General features: G+C 39.9%; 1 protein-coding gene and 1 non-coding gene across 5 annotated transcripts in view; one reads left to right on the plus strand and one right to left on the minus strand.

Annotated features, from left to right (window-relative positions):
* MGA (MAX dimerization protein MGA) overlaps positions 1–8,791 on the minus strand; it is a 145,435-nt gene extending 136,644 nt beyond the window's left edge. Inside the window, exon 1 of one of the 4 annotated variants that reach the window (XM_043919164.1) lies at positions 8,646–8,791. The gene's annotated coding sequence lies outside the window, so the exon portion shown is untranslated. Of the gene's footprint in view, positions 1–8,353; positions 8,455–8,645 lie in introns of those variants that run through there. The other 3 variants (XM_043919153.1, XM_043919154.1, XM_043919165.1) reach the window with 3 other exon arrangements.
* LOC122706001 lies at positions 4,561–4,664 on the plus strand. The gene has a single exon (XR_006344264.1). It is a non-coding gene; the product is annotated as a U6 spliceosomal RNA (small nuclear RNA).
* Positions 8,792–16,742: the final 7,951 nt, after the last annotated feature.

Here is a 16,742-nt window from a genome sequence, read left to right on the forward strand (position 1 = left end):
AGTAAGGTTAACAGTGGTAGGTTGTCTCACTCTTTGCAACTCCATGGACTGTAGCCCACCAGGCTCCTCTGTCCATGGAGTTTTTCCAGGCAAGGACACTGGAGTGGGTTGCCATTTCCTTCTCCAGGGGATCTTCCCGGACCAGAGATCAAACTGCGCCTCCTGCATTGGTAGGCAGATTCTTTAACAGTGGTAGGTAGCATATTTGAAATTTTTATTTCCTTTTTTGTGTTTATCTATGTTTTTCATATCTTCTCAAATGAGAAGAAAACTGCTTTTATAATTCAAATCCAAAAATAACTACTTTTAAACTCATATTCATACACACACATTTTTTTCTCTAGGTTCTATACACTTCTCCCCTCCCCCTCAACTGCTCCCACCCCTTCAGCCTTAGGCAGAAGGAGAAAAGATGTCTAAGGAAACCTATCCATATAGCAAAACTACAAAAAGATGCCTCTGTCACACTTACAAAGGTTAAATAACATTCTACCTTTTCAAATTACCTATTCGCTTTATAGGCATGAAAGAATAAAATGTTGGAAAGCAATGCATTGGCAGAGCAGTCTTCCCATATAGGGCTTTCATCACATCAAAGAGTCAAATCAATAACATCTTTTTGAAACTAAAAATTTTGTTAAAGGACAGGAGAAAATGCAGAGCTTGCAAGTCAGGTCAAAATGTTGAAACAGATGCAAGATAAGACCATATATCTCAGCAAATATAATTATGGGCTTAAGAAATGCAAAGTCTTTGATTTATACACAGTACTTTGCACTTACTGATACACTGCTTGTTAAGATTAAACTCCTTTTTAATGTTATGTTTCAATTCCTTGACTGAATTGTCAGGGATTTGTGTGCAAGGAACCAGAACTTTTCTTTTGTGCATCCCCCACAGCACCCCATACAGTGCCCATATATGGTGGTGCTTAATACATACCTACAATTGAATGACAGAATAATTAACCCTACTTGAGCTCACAGGCTGAAATCTGCACACCTACAATTCACACCATTAAGTCTGTCTCTATGCAATAGTTTAAAGACATTCCTGGGGTGGGTACTGCTGATTCTACTGGATTTATTACATTGGGTTTCTCCTTTAGCAAAGAGCTCAAAGTACACATGTAATGTTAAAATAGAATTCCTGACTACTGAGAAGGTGGGTGTGAAAGTGGGCAAATGAAAGAAGAAATCTATTATAATACCTTGCCTTCAAAGAATAAGCATTATTCAACTCTAGAGATTAAACCACTCTAAAAATGTCTCTGAACTAAGGCTCCTAACTGACAGTATTAAACTTTGTACTGGCTAAATTCCATCACAATAAATATCATTAAAACCAAAACTCAGCATTAAAAAAAACCCTAAAAATCTCAGCTAATGATCCATATGTTCATGTATTGTAAGATAAAGTTTTAGTTATTTACTCTCTTTTGCCAAAACAAAACTTCTAAACTTTTTCCAAGCATTAGCTTGAGCATCTACTACATGCCACACACTGGGGAAACAAATGAATTAAAAAAGCCAGTCAAGGGTCAGGATGGGGAACACATGTACACCCATGGCTGATTCATGTGAATGTATGGCAAAAACCACAATATTGTAACGTAATTAGTCTCCAATTAAAATTTTTAAAAATTTTTTTCAAAAAAAAATAAACACTATTTACCCACCAAGGGGGGGAAAAAAAAAGCCAGTCAATATTAACAGACTTTATATTCTGCTATAAATTAAAGTACCAACAACAGAGCTGAGGAAGTACTGTGCACTGAGGAGCAAACTTTTATCTGTGGAAATTTAGGGAAATTACACAGCAAATGTAAGCTACACACAGAAGACTGAGCAAGAGTTTGAGGCAAAGAGCAGGAAGAGAAGTAGAAAGAGTATACCAGGCAAACAGAGGGTTATACACAGCAGAACATGTTGGGCATGACAGGAATGATAAAGAGGAAAGAGGATAGAAAGGTAGGGCAGAGTTCAACAGTGATAGGTCTGGCATGCTCAACTATGAAATTTGGAGTTTATGCCCCCAGGTAAAGGAGAGAAAATAGTAATCTTTAAGTAGGACAGAGACAAAAACCCGAAGAATCAGTTTATATATCAGGAAGAGCCTAAGTTACATTACAACCATCTCAAAAGCTTTATGTAATATTGTACCATACAGACACAGTAAATACAAAACAATCTAAGGGTGACTTATTTCTCTGTCTGTGCTTTCAGCTTAGCTTCAGGGCTCAGTCACTGGCCCTCTTCTCTACTTCCCTGGCTGACCTCACCAGACCCAGATTTTTAAACACCATCTACGTATTGATGACATCCTAAATGTATATTCACAGCCATGACTTTGACTTTGGGCTCCAGACTGAACAATCAAATACCTATTCCTGGATATACCGCTTGTGTGTTAATCACTCACGACTCTTTGCGACCCCATGGACTGCAGCCCACCAGGCTCCTCTGTCCACAGGATTCTCCAGGGAAGAATAGTGGAGTGGGTAACCATTCCTTTCTCCCAGGGGATCAAACCCAGGTCTCCTGCATTGCAGGCATATTCTTTACAGTCTGAACCACCGGGAAGGATATCCAGTGAGCATCTCAAATTCAACATATCCAAATAAACTGTTCGGTTTAAACCCCAGACTAATAACTCCTTCCAGTTTTCCATCTCTGTATGTGACACTAGTTGCTCTAGCTAACCTTGGATTCATCTCTGATCCATCTCTCTCGCATCTCACAACTAATCTATCAGCAAATTCTATCGATTCCACCTTCCAAATAGACTCTGAATCTGACCTCCCCTCACACTGCCTCCATCACTGCCTCCCTGACCCAAAGCCACCATACTTCATCATACCATTCCAATGACTTCCTGAATGGTCTCCTGCTGCCCCTCTTGCCTCTATAGCAGTCAGAGCAATCTTGTAAAAACATAAATTAGATAGTATCATTTTTCTTCATAAAACTTGTCCAATGAATCCCACCACACTTAGAATAAAATCCAAAGCCCTTCTGGTCTATAAGGCTCTATACCATCTGAGACCCACCAACTTCTCAATATCATTTCCTACTACCAAACTCTTCCCCACCATTGCCACCAATATTGCAGCAATCTCCAAACTCTAGCACACCAGCCTTCTTGCACTTCCTTGAAAACCTCAAACTGATTCTTGCCCCAGAATCTTTGCACTAGTAGTCCCTCCCACTGCTTGAAAAGTTCCACATGCTAGCATGGCTCATTCCTTATCATTCAGGTTTCTTTACCTATAAAAAAAATATTTAAAAACCAAATTCACAGGCAGGTGATCAAGGTCAACATTGTGACAAGTCATGTTGACTCTAATCACGGAAAAAACATCAAATCCCAATTGAGGAACATCTGACCAGTGCTCTTCAAAACTGTCAAGGTCATGAAAACAAGAAAAGTCACGAAACTAGCATAGTCAAGAGGATCCTAAGACGACATGATTAAAAGGTATTGTGGTTGTGTAATGGAAGGTTCTGAGAGGCAAGTATTTCCTATGAACTCTCTGCAGATGACTAGGAAGAACAAGGAGCCAGCTTTGTTTGGAACAAAGCTATGGCCATCTGGGTCACACATGCCTTATGTTTGTTTTCACTTTTTCCCTACATCCCTTCCTTTCCCTTTTCCCCCCTCACACCTTCTTCCCTGTAATTTCACCCATCAAAAAAGCATTGTATGAGCATATGTGTGTGTGTGTGTGTGTTCACTCACTTAGTCGTGCCTGACTCTTTGTGACCCTATGGACTATAGCCTGCTAGGCTCCTCTGTCCATGTGATTTTCCCAGCAAGAATACTGGAGTGGATTGCCATTTTCTACTCCCGGGGATCTTCCCAATCCAGAAATCGATCCCAACTCGCCTGCATCTCCTGCACTGCAGGTCGATTCTTTACCTCTGAGCTACCAGGGAAGCCAACAAACCATTAATAAATTTTTGAAGGTATTTATGATATCCTAGATGAAATTCTGGAATAGGAAAAAAGACAGTAGATAAAAACTAAAAAAAAAAACTGATTAAACTATGCAGTTCATAATTGTGTTATCTTGGTTCATTAATTATAATACATACACCACACAAACATAAGACATTAATAATAGGGAAAACTGGGCATTCAGTATTTAGAGACTCTCTATACTGTCTTTGAAATTTTTCTATAAATCTAAAACTGTTCCAAAAAATAACAAGTTTTTTTTAAATTAAATTCATCCAAAAATCCTATCATTCAAATAAAATCACCATTAGTTTATGTTTGATATAAACCATCTTAGATTTCTACGTAAATGAACACAGAGGTATATTCCTACAAAAATGTGATCACACTACAAATAACTTTAAAACTGGCTTTTCACACTTAACAATATATGTAATGTGCTTCGATGTGCTTTCCAAGTCATTACTAGAAATCTCTATCATGCCTACTAGTTACGAGACATTACCCTCTAAGAGGGCATCTTATTTATGTAGCCAAATCACTCATTATTTAAAATTTACATTTTTCTTGGGTTTTTCTTTGCTACTATTTAAGACAACTATTGTGCTCACTTCAGCAGCACATATACTAAAACGGGAAAGATGCAGAGATTAGCATGGCCCCCACATAAGGATGACATGCAAATTCGTGAAGTCTTCTGTATTTTTATGCATGGCAGAAACCAACACAATATTGTAAGCACTTATCCTTCAATTAAAAATAAAATTAATTTTTTTTAAAAAAGACAACTCTTAAACAAATATCTTTGCAAACTTACCAGTTAGGGCCTTAATAAAGAAGAGGAGCAGCTTAGTGATAGGTTATTAATGCTTCAATGTGTGCTTAGTCGCTCAGTCATGACCAACTCTTGGCGAATGGCGACCCCATGGAGTGTAGCCCACCTGGCTCCTCTGTCCATAGCAAGAATGCTGGAGTGGGTTACCATTTCCTCCTCCAAGGGATCTTCCCAACCCAGGGATCGAACCCAAGTCTCCTGTGTCTCCTGCACTGCAGGTAGATTCTTTACCACTGAGTCACCTGGGATGCCCATGCTTTCATTAAGTATGGCCAAAATATTCTCCAGAAAGGATGTTCAAAAGTAAATATCCATGAACAACAGTGTATGAGTGTGCCAATTTCCCCACTCCTATGCCAATACTAGATACTACCATTATATCACATATATGCCAATCTGCTGCACGGGAAGTTGTTTTGTGTTGTTTATAAGTAGAAAATACTGTATTTTTATCTTTATTGGTTATTTTTATTTCTCTACGCATGCAATCTATCTATTCAGGTCTTTTGACAATCCGTTAAATACTAAAGTAACCTTCTGAGTCCAATCTGCTGCAAAGATTTTTTTCCCCACATTTTGCCTGACTTTAGTCATCACTGGTTCCCCTACACCTGGAAAACTGCCTGGCACATCAAACACACTCAATAAATATGTCAAATGAATACTAAATGAGTAAAGTTGTCTTTTAACTTGATGGTATTGTTGCCAACTAGAGGCTGTTTTACATAATAATTCTATCAATCAGAATTCTATCAATCAGAATTGCCTTTGCAAAATCATGCTTAGAACAGCTCATCCTATGTGAAGATTAGAAAACTGCTTACCCGTTTTTCTAAAGCAGTAATTTTTCTTTAAATGTTAAGACTTTATTTACAAAGCTTCTTTGTTGCACAGAAAGTAAAAAAGGTTGTGACAACCTCCTGCAGCCACAGACTAACTCAGCAATCACAGTTATCCACACTACAGCAAGTCTTACACAAAAACCTAACAACTCTTAAAAATTTGTTGGGGTGAAGTGCCCAAGGTTGGTGGTGGATTTCCAAGAGGGACTAAATGGAGGAAGGTGGAATGTCACGGGAACTATTCTTTGGCTCTTTGGGTGACTGGGTAGGTGGGCGTCCTGGGGTTTGTATCACAGTTACCTTTAAGAAAAACAGCTAAAAATTCATGTCAGCAGTTCAACCAATACTGAACAGTTCTTTTCCTGCAAGTTATTTGGGGTCTCACTAACCATCTTCTTCTTCATCATCTGTTTCTCTCTTCCTTAAAGCAGGAATTTTGACTTCATATTTTATACTTAATTCCCCCAGATTTTGGATGGCCGATGGTTGAATGGCATCACCGACTCAAGGGACATGAGTTTGAGTAAGCTCTGGGAGTTGGTTATGGACAGGGAAGCCTGACGTACTGCAGTCCATGGGGTCTCAAAGAGTCAGACACAACTGAGCAACTGAACTGAACTCCCAGATTTTATTTACATTTTAAGGTAGGATTCCATTTTTTTTTTCTAAATGGTTAGCCAATTGTTTCAACATAAATTCAAAATTCTTTCTCAACTAACATGAAATGTCACCTGTATAACACTAGTCTTTTTGACCCAGTGCTGTCTATTCCAGTTACCACTTACTGTTTTGATTACCATAGCTTTATTTGTATATTCACTAGTACAAGTCCCCACTTAATTTTCTTCTTTCAAAAATTTTTTGACTTTATAAGCTCATTCTTCCAAATGAAATTTAGACTCATTTTGTCAAGTTTTCGAAAAGAATTCTGGTTGGAATTGTAAACTATCAGCCATATGACCTTGTGCCAGTTACTACTCTGTTGCTATTTCCCTCATTGGTAAAATGGAGATAGTAGTACTTAACTCACAGGTTTGTTATGAGAACTAAGTGAATTAAGACATATAAAGTACTAGGCTAGAAAGAAAGATGTTAACTATTAGTGTAATTGTTCAAAAGTGATAAATATTATGATTGTTCAATAAATGTTTTCCAGATTGTGCACCCACAAAATTCAAAAGACTCTTCAAGATACACCAAATGTACCATAAAGCATAGGCAATGATATGAAAAACACATAACGTATGCCTGCTTCACTTCACTAAAACTTTGACCCTTGGTAAAACGCAGAACTGACACTAGGTGCAGAGAACTATGAGAAACACCAAAGGCTGGTGGTAGGAAGCCTCAAAATTTTTATAAAGACTGGCCCACCAAGTGGAGAAAATCACTTCTTTCTAGTCAGCGTTTTGGGGCACTAGCACATGCCCTCTAACTCCTTTCGTTTCCCTACCTCCACAGTTATGACACTACTACTGCCCACTTGATTTCTTTCCAAGAAAACACAGAGGGACTAGACGTCTAAGACAAAATACTTTTCAAATGAGATAGTGGCCAGGTACAAAGTATATATGCTACTGCTAACTATAGACAGACGTGTCCAGAATATTGTAACAAGCTACCTCCACCAAGTTTCCCACATCACTGAAAGGATGGAGGGAGGGGGACTATTGTGGGTTTTCTCCTACCGGGAAACCGGCTTATCTCACAATGAATTGTTTTTAATGGTTTTGCTATCAGCATGACATTGGGATGAGGTAGAGGTCATATACCTTCTAAAATAACAATAATAACCTCCTATGCAGAGCTGTACGATGAGGAAACAGAGGCCAGGACTGGCAACGTAAAAGCGTGCTCAGCCCAAGTCGACTCTGTGGGCTGCAGCCTGCCAGGCTCCTCTGTCCCTGCAATTTTTCAGACAAGAATACTGGAGTGGGTTGCCATTTCCTCCTCTACGGGATCTTCCGGACCAAGGGATCGAACCCGCGTCCCCTGCATTGGCAGGCGGATTCTTCACCGCTGAGCCACCCGGAAAAGCCCCAGGACTGGAACATGACTAGCTAATTGCAAAAGCAGCCAAAGGCCTACACCCTAAGTGTCCTCATTCCCAGAATCGTGCTCGGGCCACCACACCACACAGCTTCTCCCCGACGCTTGCCACGCTTCGAGGTGGGAGGAGTAAAAGCAGCCAGTCGGGCCAGAGCAAAAGCGCTGGAAAACCTAGGAACGGCGCAATCGAGAGCACATGACTGGCCGCTCGTCTCCCCTTCCACCCTCCCCCGTCCCCGCGCCAGGAGCACGCGCTGCCAACCTCGTCATGTGACCTTCACGCGGCCCCAGCGCTCCCCCTACTAGGAGACTCTTTCCAGCAGCCATTTTGCCTACAACTTGTCGTCCGTGCTCACAGCGGAGCAGGACGCCACGAAAACCCGCGGCCAGACTTTACAGGCCGCACATGCGCTTCGAAAGAGTGCTGGGAGCGGCAGGGGAGAGACGAACCTCACTGAACACGTCGCACCCCGGGGCGCCGGGGAAAGCTGTGGGTGCGCCTCCGAGTGCGATTGGCTGTAGCGTCCACGTGACGCCATTGCCCCCTACCCTTTCCTTGCCCCCCCCCTCAAAAAATACCAGACATACTCTTAGCACCTCGCGCCAAGTAATCGCCGCTGGGCGCGTGGGGACAGACGGGGCGCGTGGCAACCAGGGCGCCTGCGCGTACCTGCCAGAGCCGACCGCAGCGGGCCCACGCGCCGCTCCGCTCACGGGTCCCGGAATCCTCGCGCTGCTGGAACACCCGGCTAGTCATTGGCGGCCAGGTTTGATCACGTGATCAGCTCAGGCCCGCCCCTAACCGCTAATCACCTGGCACCGTGCTCGAAGCGGTGCCGAAAGTCGTTCGCACGCGGAAAGGGAGGGTAGTTAGAAGACCTCCTTTTTAGCCGTTATGAGATCACATTCCTAAAGTGGAAACGAGAAAGCAGGGTCTCAAAACTAAGTAAGGTCACACCTACCGCTTTAACTTCGCGTGCCGCTCCAGGAGCCGGGAACCATCGCCCTTGGGCGCTCCCCGATGCACGCCGGGATATGTCTGGCGCCCCTCGGTGTGCTGCAGAGCATGCCGGGAAAGGCACCTCTCCCGATTTCCTGGCTCTCACCTCCCTGGTTTTCCTTTCTTGTCCCGTAGAAAGCCCTGTCCTACGGCGGGGATGCAGGCAGTTTGGGTAATTATGGGAACGAGACTGGGTGTAACAAGCACTTTCAGTCTCCCTTCCCCCACTCGTTTGATCTGTGTGGTTTTAGGGAAACCGCTTAACTTTTCTTCAGGGAGAATGCATTTGGTAAGTTCCTGCTGAGTGCCTTTTTGAATATTGAAAAGAAAAAATTATTTGCCTACAAGCAAACTATCTGAAGTTCGTGGTAGTAGGAGGGGAAGAATGCTAATTTAGGTACAACTTACTGTAAACCCCTCTAGCAAGTAGAAATAATGCTCCAGAATGTCTTTGGGGACATAAGACCAGACCTTTCTTGATAAACATACTACTATTGTTGGGGAAAGTGGAGGTGAGAGGAGCAGGAGGAATTTTAAAGGAGCCAGAGATGTAGCCCTACTACAGTTTCTGTTTCAACCTAATCTAGCTATGATGTATTGAAGCCAAAAAAACAGACCGTCTACTAAGATGAGAAAAGGTGGTCTTGCATTTGAATGAGTTAATTTTGTACTGTATTCACGAAACTGACCTCCAGAACAAATACAACAACAACAACAAACTGATATTCTACTCCCAATTAAAACAATTCGTATCTGTTCTGCCCTAACTCCATTCTTCAGCTTTGCTGATTTCAAAACTTTGTTTTTTCAAGTTAAGAAAGGGATGATTAAACTGGAGGAATTTGACTAGCACTGCTCAGACTCAAGAATGATGATTTATAAGCTAGAAATTAAGTGTGTTAATTTATAATGCGGTTATCAAGCCAAAATATATTGTTTTGCACAGCTTTTTCTGGTTTCAAGGCACTTACTTGATAAGCCTAATTACTTATCAGAAGATTATGTTCTGACGAGGAAATCAAAAGAAAGGAAATTAAACAATCACATGTACTAAAACCATTAAATTAATAGCCTATCAATCTTAAGCTTGATGTTAATCAAACAGTTAATCAAAATACTTTAATGTGAGCAACAACCCTGAGAGAAAAGTACTATATAATATTAGCACCTTCTGAGACAGTCTTGAGTGGGAAACTAAAAAATGTATTTCCACGTTTTATCCAGGCAGTTGTGACGCACAACTATGTTGGGGTCATTGACTATAGTGGAAAGAGCCCTGGCCTTGAAATCAGACCCATCTGAGTGAACTTGCAATTCTCCACTTTCTGTACTTGAACCTTGAACAGATTTTTTTTTTAACATTTTAATCCTCAGTTCCTTTAACTTCGATTTGGGGCCAATAAACTTAGCCTTTGGAGTCTCATGATGATTCCAAAATAAAAATATTTTGAACACCTGTCACAGTCCGTGGTGAATAGGAGGCACTGTATAGCTGTGAATATATGTTAGTGGTAAAGGCTGTGTTTTAACCACCATCCTGTGTCCAATACAGCATATTCTTGAATCCTTTTTCCACCACTATTCTGTTTCTCCCCTAGACAGTGCTAGAGGCACACCAACAGATTCTTACACTGCAGATCTTTTTTAGATTCCTTGGTGGCTGGTGCCCATCTGTTGGTACAAACTGTTACATTATCTCCTACCTTCATTTCAAGGGGTTTTTTTTTTTCCTCTTAATCTGTCATTTAAGATGCTGAACTGTAGACATTATTGAAGTAAAATAATGATATTAATAATATAGAGATGGCTAGAGGGTATAGGGGGCACTTGTGCCTTTACTTGATGAAGGTTAAAAATTGCTTACATTTAAAAAAAAAAAAAAATTGCTTACATTTAAATACCTAAGAGTAAACACATCCTCAAAACTCACTCTTCCTTCACTTATATAACACAATGTTTTAGACTCTCCTTTCCCAGTCTCCTTCCAGCAGTTCATTCTCCTCTCCTGCCCTTATCCATTCCTAGCAAGGGACGGTTAGCAAGGGCAGAGCTTCCTGTAGACATCTGAAATTCAGTGTTCCAAAAGTCAAACTCATTGTCTCTGCATCACACACCTGCTACTACTGCATTCCCTTAAAAGGGCAAAGACACCACCATTTCAATAAGCCTCCCAGTCTAGGAAACCTTCCTACGCTTAACTGGTCTTTTTCGTCTATTTGTCAGTTTCAATTAGTCACAAAGTTCTATTGCTTCAAACACTGAGACTTTTTTTTTAAGGTAAATCCCTACTTTCAACTTCTCCCACTATTACAGCATTAGTTCAAACCTTATCTCTGTGAGACCCTACAAATACAAGTATATGAATTATTTCATTATAATGATAATAGTGTGTTAAGTTGATTTTAGAATACAAAACTTGTCATCTATATTGTTTTACAATACACTAGTAAAAGGTTTATAATGTCCTACACAGTGAATGCTCTTAGTAAGTTTGAGTGAAATAATTTTTTAATGTATCTGTTTATTGAAGTTTTGGACAGATACTTTACTGAGTGTTGAAGAGTGTTAATGGTGATCTTGGAAGTAGTTGTTCACTGTTATGCTATCCTCAAATATTTCTGGTTCTACCAACTTCCAGGAACATGATATAATTGCTTTTCCTTGCTCCTATAAAGTTAGGAATGACTACATGACTTGCTTTGGTAATGACATATGAGTGAAAGTGACATATATCACTTCTGGGAAGAAGCTTTAAAGGCCAGCACGGAATTCAGCCATTTTCTCTTTCGTTTTGCTACAGCTGCTAACAGTGTTCCAACTGGTGGTTACTCTGTCAGCCTTGGTCCCATAATATGGATGGCATAGAGCAGACACACCTAACCAACTGGCAGTGAATATGTAGCATGAGCAAAAGATAACTTAGGTAGATTTCAGACACTGAGATTTGGGAACATTCAGTTCAGTTCAGTCGCTCAGTTGTATCCAACTCTTAGCGACCCCATGAACCACAACACGCCAGGCCTCCCTGTCCATCACCAACTCCTGGAGTTTTCCCAAACTCATGTCCACTGAATCAGTGATGCCATCCAACCATCTCATCCTCTGTCAGCCCCTTTTCCTCCTGCCCTCAATCTTTCCCAGCATCAGGGTCTTTTCAAATGAGTCAGTTCTTCAAATCAGGTGGCCAAAGGATTGGAATTTCAGCTTCAACATCAGTCCTTCCAATGAACACCCAGGACTGATCTCCTTTAGGATGGAGTAGTTGGATCTCCTTGCAGTCCAAGGGACTCTGAAGAGTCTTCTCAAACACCACAGTTCAAAAGTATCAATTCTTCAGTGCTCAGCTTTCTTTATAGTCCAACTCTCACATCCGTACATGACTACTGGAAAAACCACAGCCTTGACTAGATGGACCTTTGTTGACAAAGTAACTGGGAACATTAGTTATTGCTTGTAACATAGCCACAGTGAATTATACAGAAATGGAGGAAATTATTAGTGACCAAAATCCATTTTGTTAAGGAAACAACACAAGTGCTTGTGGACAGAGGAATGGATAAGCAAAATACAATATATACATACAGTGGAATATTATTCAGCATTTAAAAAGGATGGAAAATCTGAAACATGCTACAGCATGGATGAATATTGAGGATATTATGCTACATGAAAAAAAACCAGTCACAAAAAGACGAATACTTTGTACTTATATGAGGTATCTAGAGTACTTAAATTCATAGAGACAGAAAATAGAATGGCAATTGCCAGGGGTTGGAGGGAAGGAAAGATGGAAAATTGCTGTTTAAAGGGTATAGTGTTTCAGTTTTGAAAGATAAAAAGAGTTCTGGAGCTTGCACATCAATATGAATGTACTCACCACTACTGAATGGCACACTTAAAAATGGTTATGATTGTAAATGTTATGTTATATATATATATATTTACTACAGTTTTTAAAAGATAACAGATACCTGTTAATTGAGTGAAAGAATGAAAGAATATGTAAGTTAAGACAAACATTTCTGATACTTATTTATCAATTCAACTTCACTGAACTTGGGCACTTCTGATGGTTACTAGTATTGAGTGTGTGTGTGTGAGAAAGAGAGAGAAAAACAGACACACTGCTCTCTGGTTCATCTTACTTTTCTGAAACACAGATCTCATCATATAATGCCTCCATTTTAAAACCATTGAGAAAGTCCAACTTAGCAAACATTTTTTTATGGTTGCCACTATTGTATCTTGTCCAAATTATCTCTGTCCACCTCAGTTTATAAAGATTGTCTTCTGTGTTTTGGGGAAGAAGTTTAATAGATTTAGCTTTTAGTCCAATATCTAGCTCAAATTAATACTAGTGTATGGTGTGAGGTAGGGGTTGAGGTTTGCTTTTTTCCATAAGGATATTAAATTATTCAGCACTATTTGTTAAAGACTATTTTTCCTTCTTCAAACTACTTTGGCACCTTCATTAGTTATCTATGACTGTTTAACAAGTTATTCCAAAGTTTAGCAACTTAGAAGCTTTTTTTTTTTTTTTGGCTGCTTGGCTTGTAGGATCTTAGTTCCCTGACCAGGGATCAAACCTGTGCCCCTGTGGCACTGGAAGCTCAAAGTCCTAACACTGGACCACTAGGAAATTCCTTTTTTTGATTTTTCTTTTTTCTTCTTTTGGTCTGCAGCAGCTTTAAATAGCAAGATTTTAAAAAATAAATAAATAGCAATATTTTTTACCTCATAGTTTCTGTAGTTAAGGAACTTGGGCATATTTTATATGGGTGCCCTGGAATAAGGTTTCTCATGAGGTTGCAGTCAAACTGTTGGCCAGGGCTTTGGTCTCATCCAAAGGCTTGATTTGAGAGAAGGGGAGCCCGCTTCCAAGCTCACTCATATGGTTCTTGGCAGACCTTTGTCCCTTGACATATGGGCCTTTCCACAGGGCTGCTTTACAACAGGGCTACTAGTTCTTTACCAATAGCGAGCCATCCAAGAAAGAAAGAGTGCCCCCACAATGTAAGTCATAGCATTTGTTAAGCCTCACCCCAGAAATAACTTCCCTGGTAGCTCAGTTGATAAACAATCTGCCTGCAGTACAGGAGAGCCAGGTTTGATCCCTGGGTTGGGAACATCCCCTGGAGAAGGAAATGGTAAACCACTCCAGTATTCTTGCCTGGAAAATCCCATGGACAGAGGAGCCTAGCAGGCTACAGTCCATGGGATCACAAGAGTCGGACACAACTTAGGGACTAAACCACATCCTATCATTTTTATCAGTCCAGATACATACAGAAGAGAGTACATAATGGTGTGAATACCAGGAGATAGGAATCAATATGGGCCATCGTAGAGAATGCCTACTATAACATCTTTTTCAAAAATCAATTTTTTGCATATGTTTGGGTCTATATCTAGGCTGTATCCTGTTAAATTGACCTATTTATTTGTCCATATACTAATGCCATGTTGCCTTGATTTCTGTAAATCTGTAGTAAGTCTTGAGGTCAGGTAGTGCAAGTCCTTCAATTTTATCTTTTTCAAAATTGTTTTGACTGTTCTTTTTTTTTTTTCACTGAAAAAGACCAGTTTTGTCTTTTTAATTGGTAGGATAATTTGACATAATTTTTATCAAACAGAAATCAGGATGGTTTTTGCATTTTGATGCCAGAAATGCCAATTTAAAGACTACCAACACTTTAAAAGTTAAATATTGCCACATTAATAATCATGCAGTACCAACACAATTTTAAATACAAAACACCAACACTAAATGTGGTTGTAAAATGAACATCCCAGATACGCTTATATTTTACAGTGAAAGTGAAGTCTCTCAGTCGTGTCCAACTCTTTGCGACCCCATGGACTGTAGGCTACAACGCTCCTCCATCCATGGGATTTTCCAGGCAAGAGTACTGGAGCCAGTTGCCATTTCCTTCTCCATATTCTGTCTTTTGTATTTTTATATGAATTTTAGAATGAGCTCTTCAGTTTCTATTAAAAACCTGCTTGTGTTTTAATTGGAATTACATTAACTCTGTAGGTCAATTTGTGAATAATTAGTATTTTAATAATAATATCTTCCAACCTATTAACATATGATAATTAAATTTGTATCTGACAAAGTACAAATATCTGGACTATATAAAGAACACCTATAATTCAAAAATAACAAGACAGCAACCTAATATTTTTTAAATGGACAACAGACTTAAACTGACACTTAACAAAAACATCTCCTGGGGGACTTCCCTGGTGGTCAAGTGGTTAAGAATCCACCTGCCAATGCAGGGGACACAGATTTGATCCCTGGTCCCGGTACTAACATCCCACGTGCCACAGGTCAACTAAGCCCATACACTACAACTACAATCCCACACTCTAGAGTCTGCGCATTGCTACTACTGAACCCACATACCCTAGAGCTGTGCTCCACAAGAGAAGCCACTGCAGTGAGAAGCCCATGTACTGCAACTAGAGTAGCCCTCGCTCACCGCAACTAGAGAAAGCTCATGCACTGCAACAAGGACCCAACACAGCTATAGTAAATGAATAAAAGAACATCTACTGGGACTTCCCTGGTGGTCCAGTGGTAAGGCTCCCAATTTAGAGGGCCTGAGTTTGATCCTGGGTCAGAGAACTAGATCCCACATTCCACAAGCAAGACCCAGCGCACCCAAATAAATAAAAAGTTTTTAAAGAGAACATGCTAAAGAAAAAAGAAAAACATCCTACAAAATGGTAATAAGCATATGAAAAGTTACATAATAATTATTAGAGAAATACAAATTAAAACTACAATGAGATAACACTTCATGCCTTCCAGAATATTTAAAATTTGAAACACTGACAATAACAACTGTTGGCTAGATCTGAGACAACTAGAACTCTAGAACTCCTGTACGTTGCTACTGGAAGTGTAAAATGGTACAGTCCTTTGGAAGTTGTTTGACAATTTCTTATAAATTATAACATATACCTATCCCATGACCCAGAAATTCAAATTTCTAGGTATTTACTCAAGAGAAATGAAAACATATAGCTACAAAAACTGCTGTATAAGAATTTTTATAACAGCTTTATTCATAATCATCAAAAACTAGAAACAACCCAAATGTCCATCAACAAATAAGTGGATAAACATATTGATTATCATTGGACTATTACTCAACAATAAAAAGGGGACTTCCCTGGTGGTACAGTGGATAAGAATCTGCTTGCCAATTCAGGGTAAACAGATGCAATCCCTGATCCAGGAAGATTCCACATGCCTTGATGCAGCTGAGCCTGTGTGCCCGTGTGCTGGCCTGTGATTGTGTTGACTTACACGATATACCAGAAGTGATACTGTGCCAATTTAGAGTCTAGTCTTTAAAAGGACTGGCAGCTTTTACTTCCTCCTTTTGGAACCCATGATGTGAGGAAGCCCAAACAACCACGTGGAAGATAAACAAGATCCATAACTGGCAGTCCTAGCTGAGATCCCAGCCAAGAGCCAATCCCAACTTGCCAGCCATGTGAGCAAGTCATCTTGGAAGTGGATTCTCCAGTTTCAGTCAAGCTATCTCAGCTGATGCCACAGAGAACAAAGACAAAATGATTCCACTAAACCCTGACCAACTGCAATGTCATGAACAAATAAATGATTTTTGTTGTTTTAAGTCACTAGGTTTGGGGTGGGTTTACATATCAATAAATAACCAAAACGTGGTAATAAACATCTTATCAGTCGTTGCCTTGGGGAAAAGAGGGGATAAATTGCAAAGGGCACAAGAGGAGTTTCTTGGTGAAAAAAAATGTTATATATCTTAACAAATGGGACATAATTCAACTTAAAATCTTTTGCAAAAAAAAAAAAAAAATCTTTTGCAGAGCAAAGGGAACCATCAACAGAATGAAAAGGCACTACAGAATGAGTGAAAATATTTGCAAATGATATGCCCCACAAGTGGCAATATTCAAGTATATAAACAGCTCATACAATTCAATGTCAAGAAACCAAACAATCCTATCAAAAATGGTCAGAAGAGGGAATTTTCTAATGGTCCAGTAGTTAAGACTCCCA

Source organism: Cervus elaphus, chromosome 12, assembly GCF_910594005.1.
Source record: "Cervus elaphus chromosome 12, mCerEla1.1, whole genome shotgun sequence".
In the NCBI taxonomy this organism is placed as follows: Eukaryota; Metazoa; Chordata; class Mammalia; order Artiodactyla; family Cervidae; genus Cervus; species Cervus elaphus.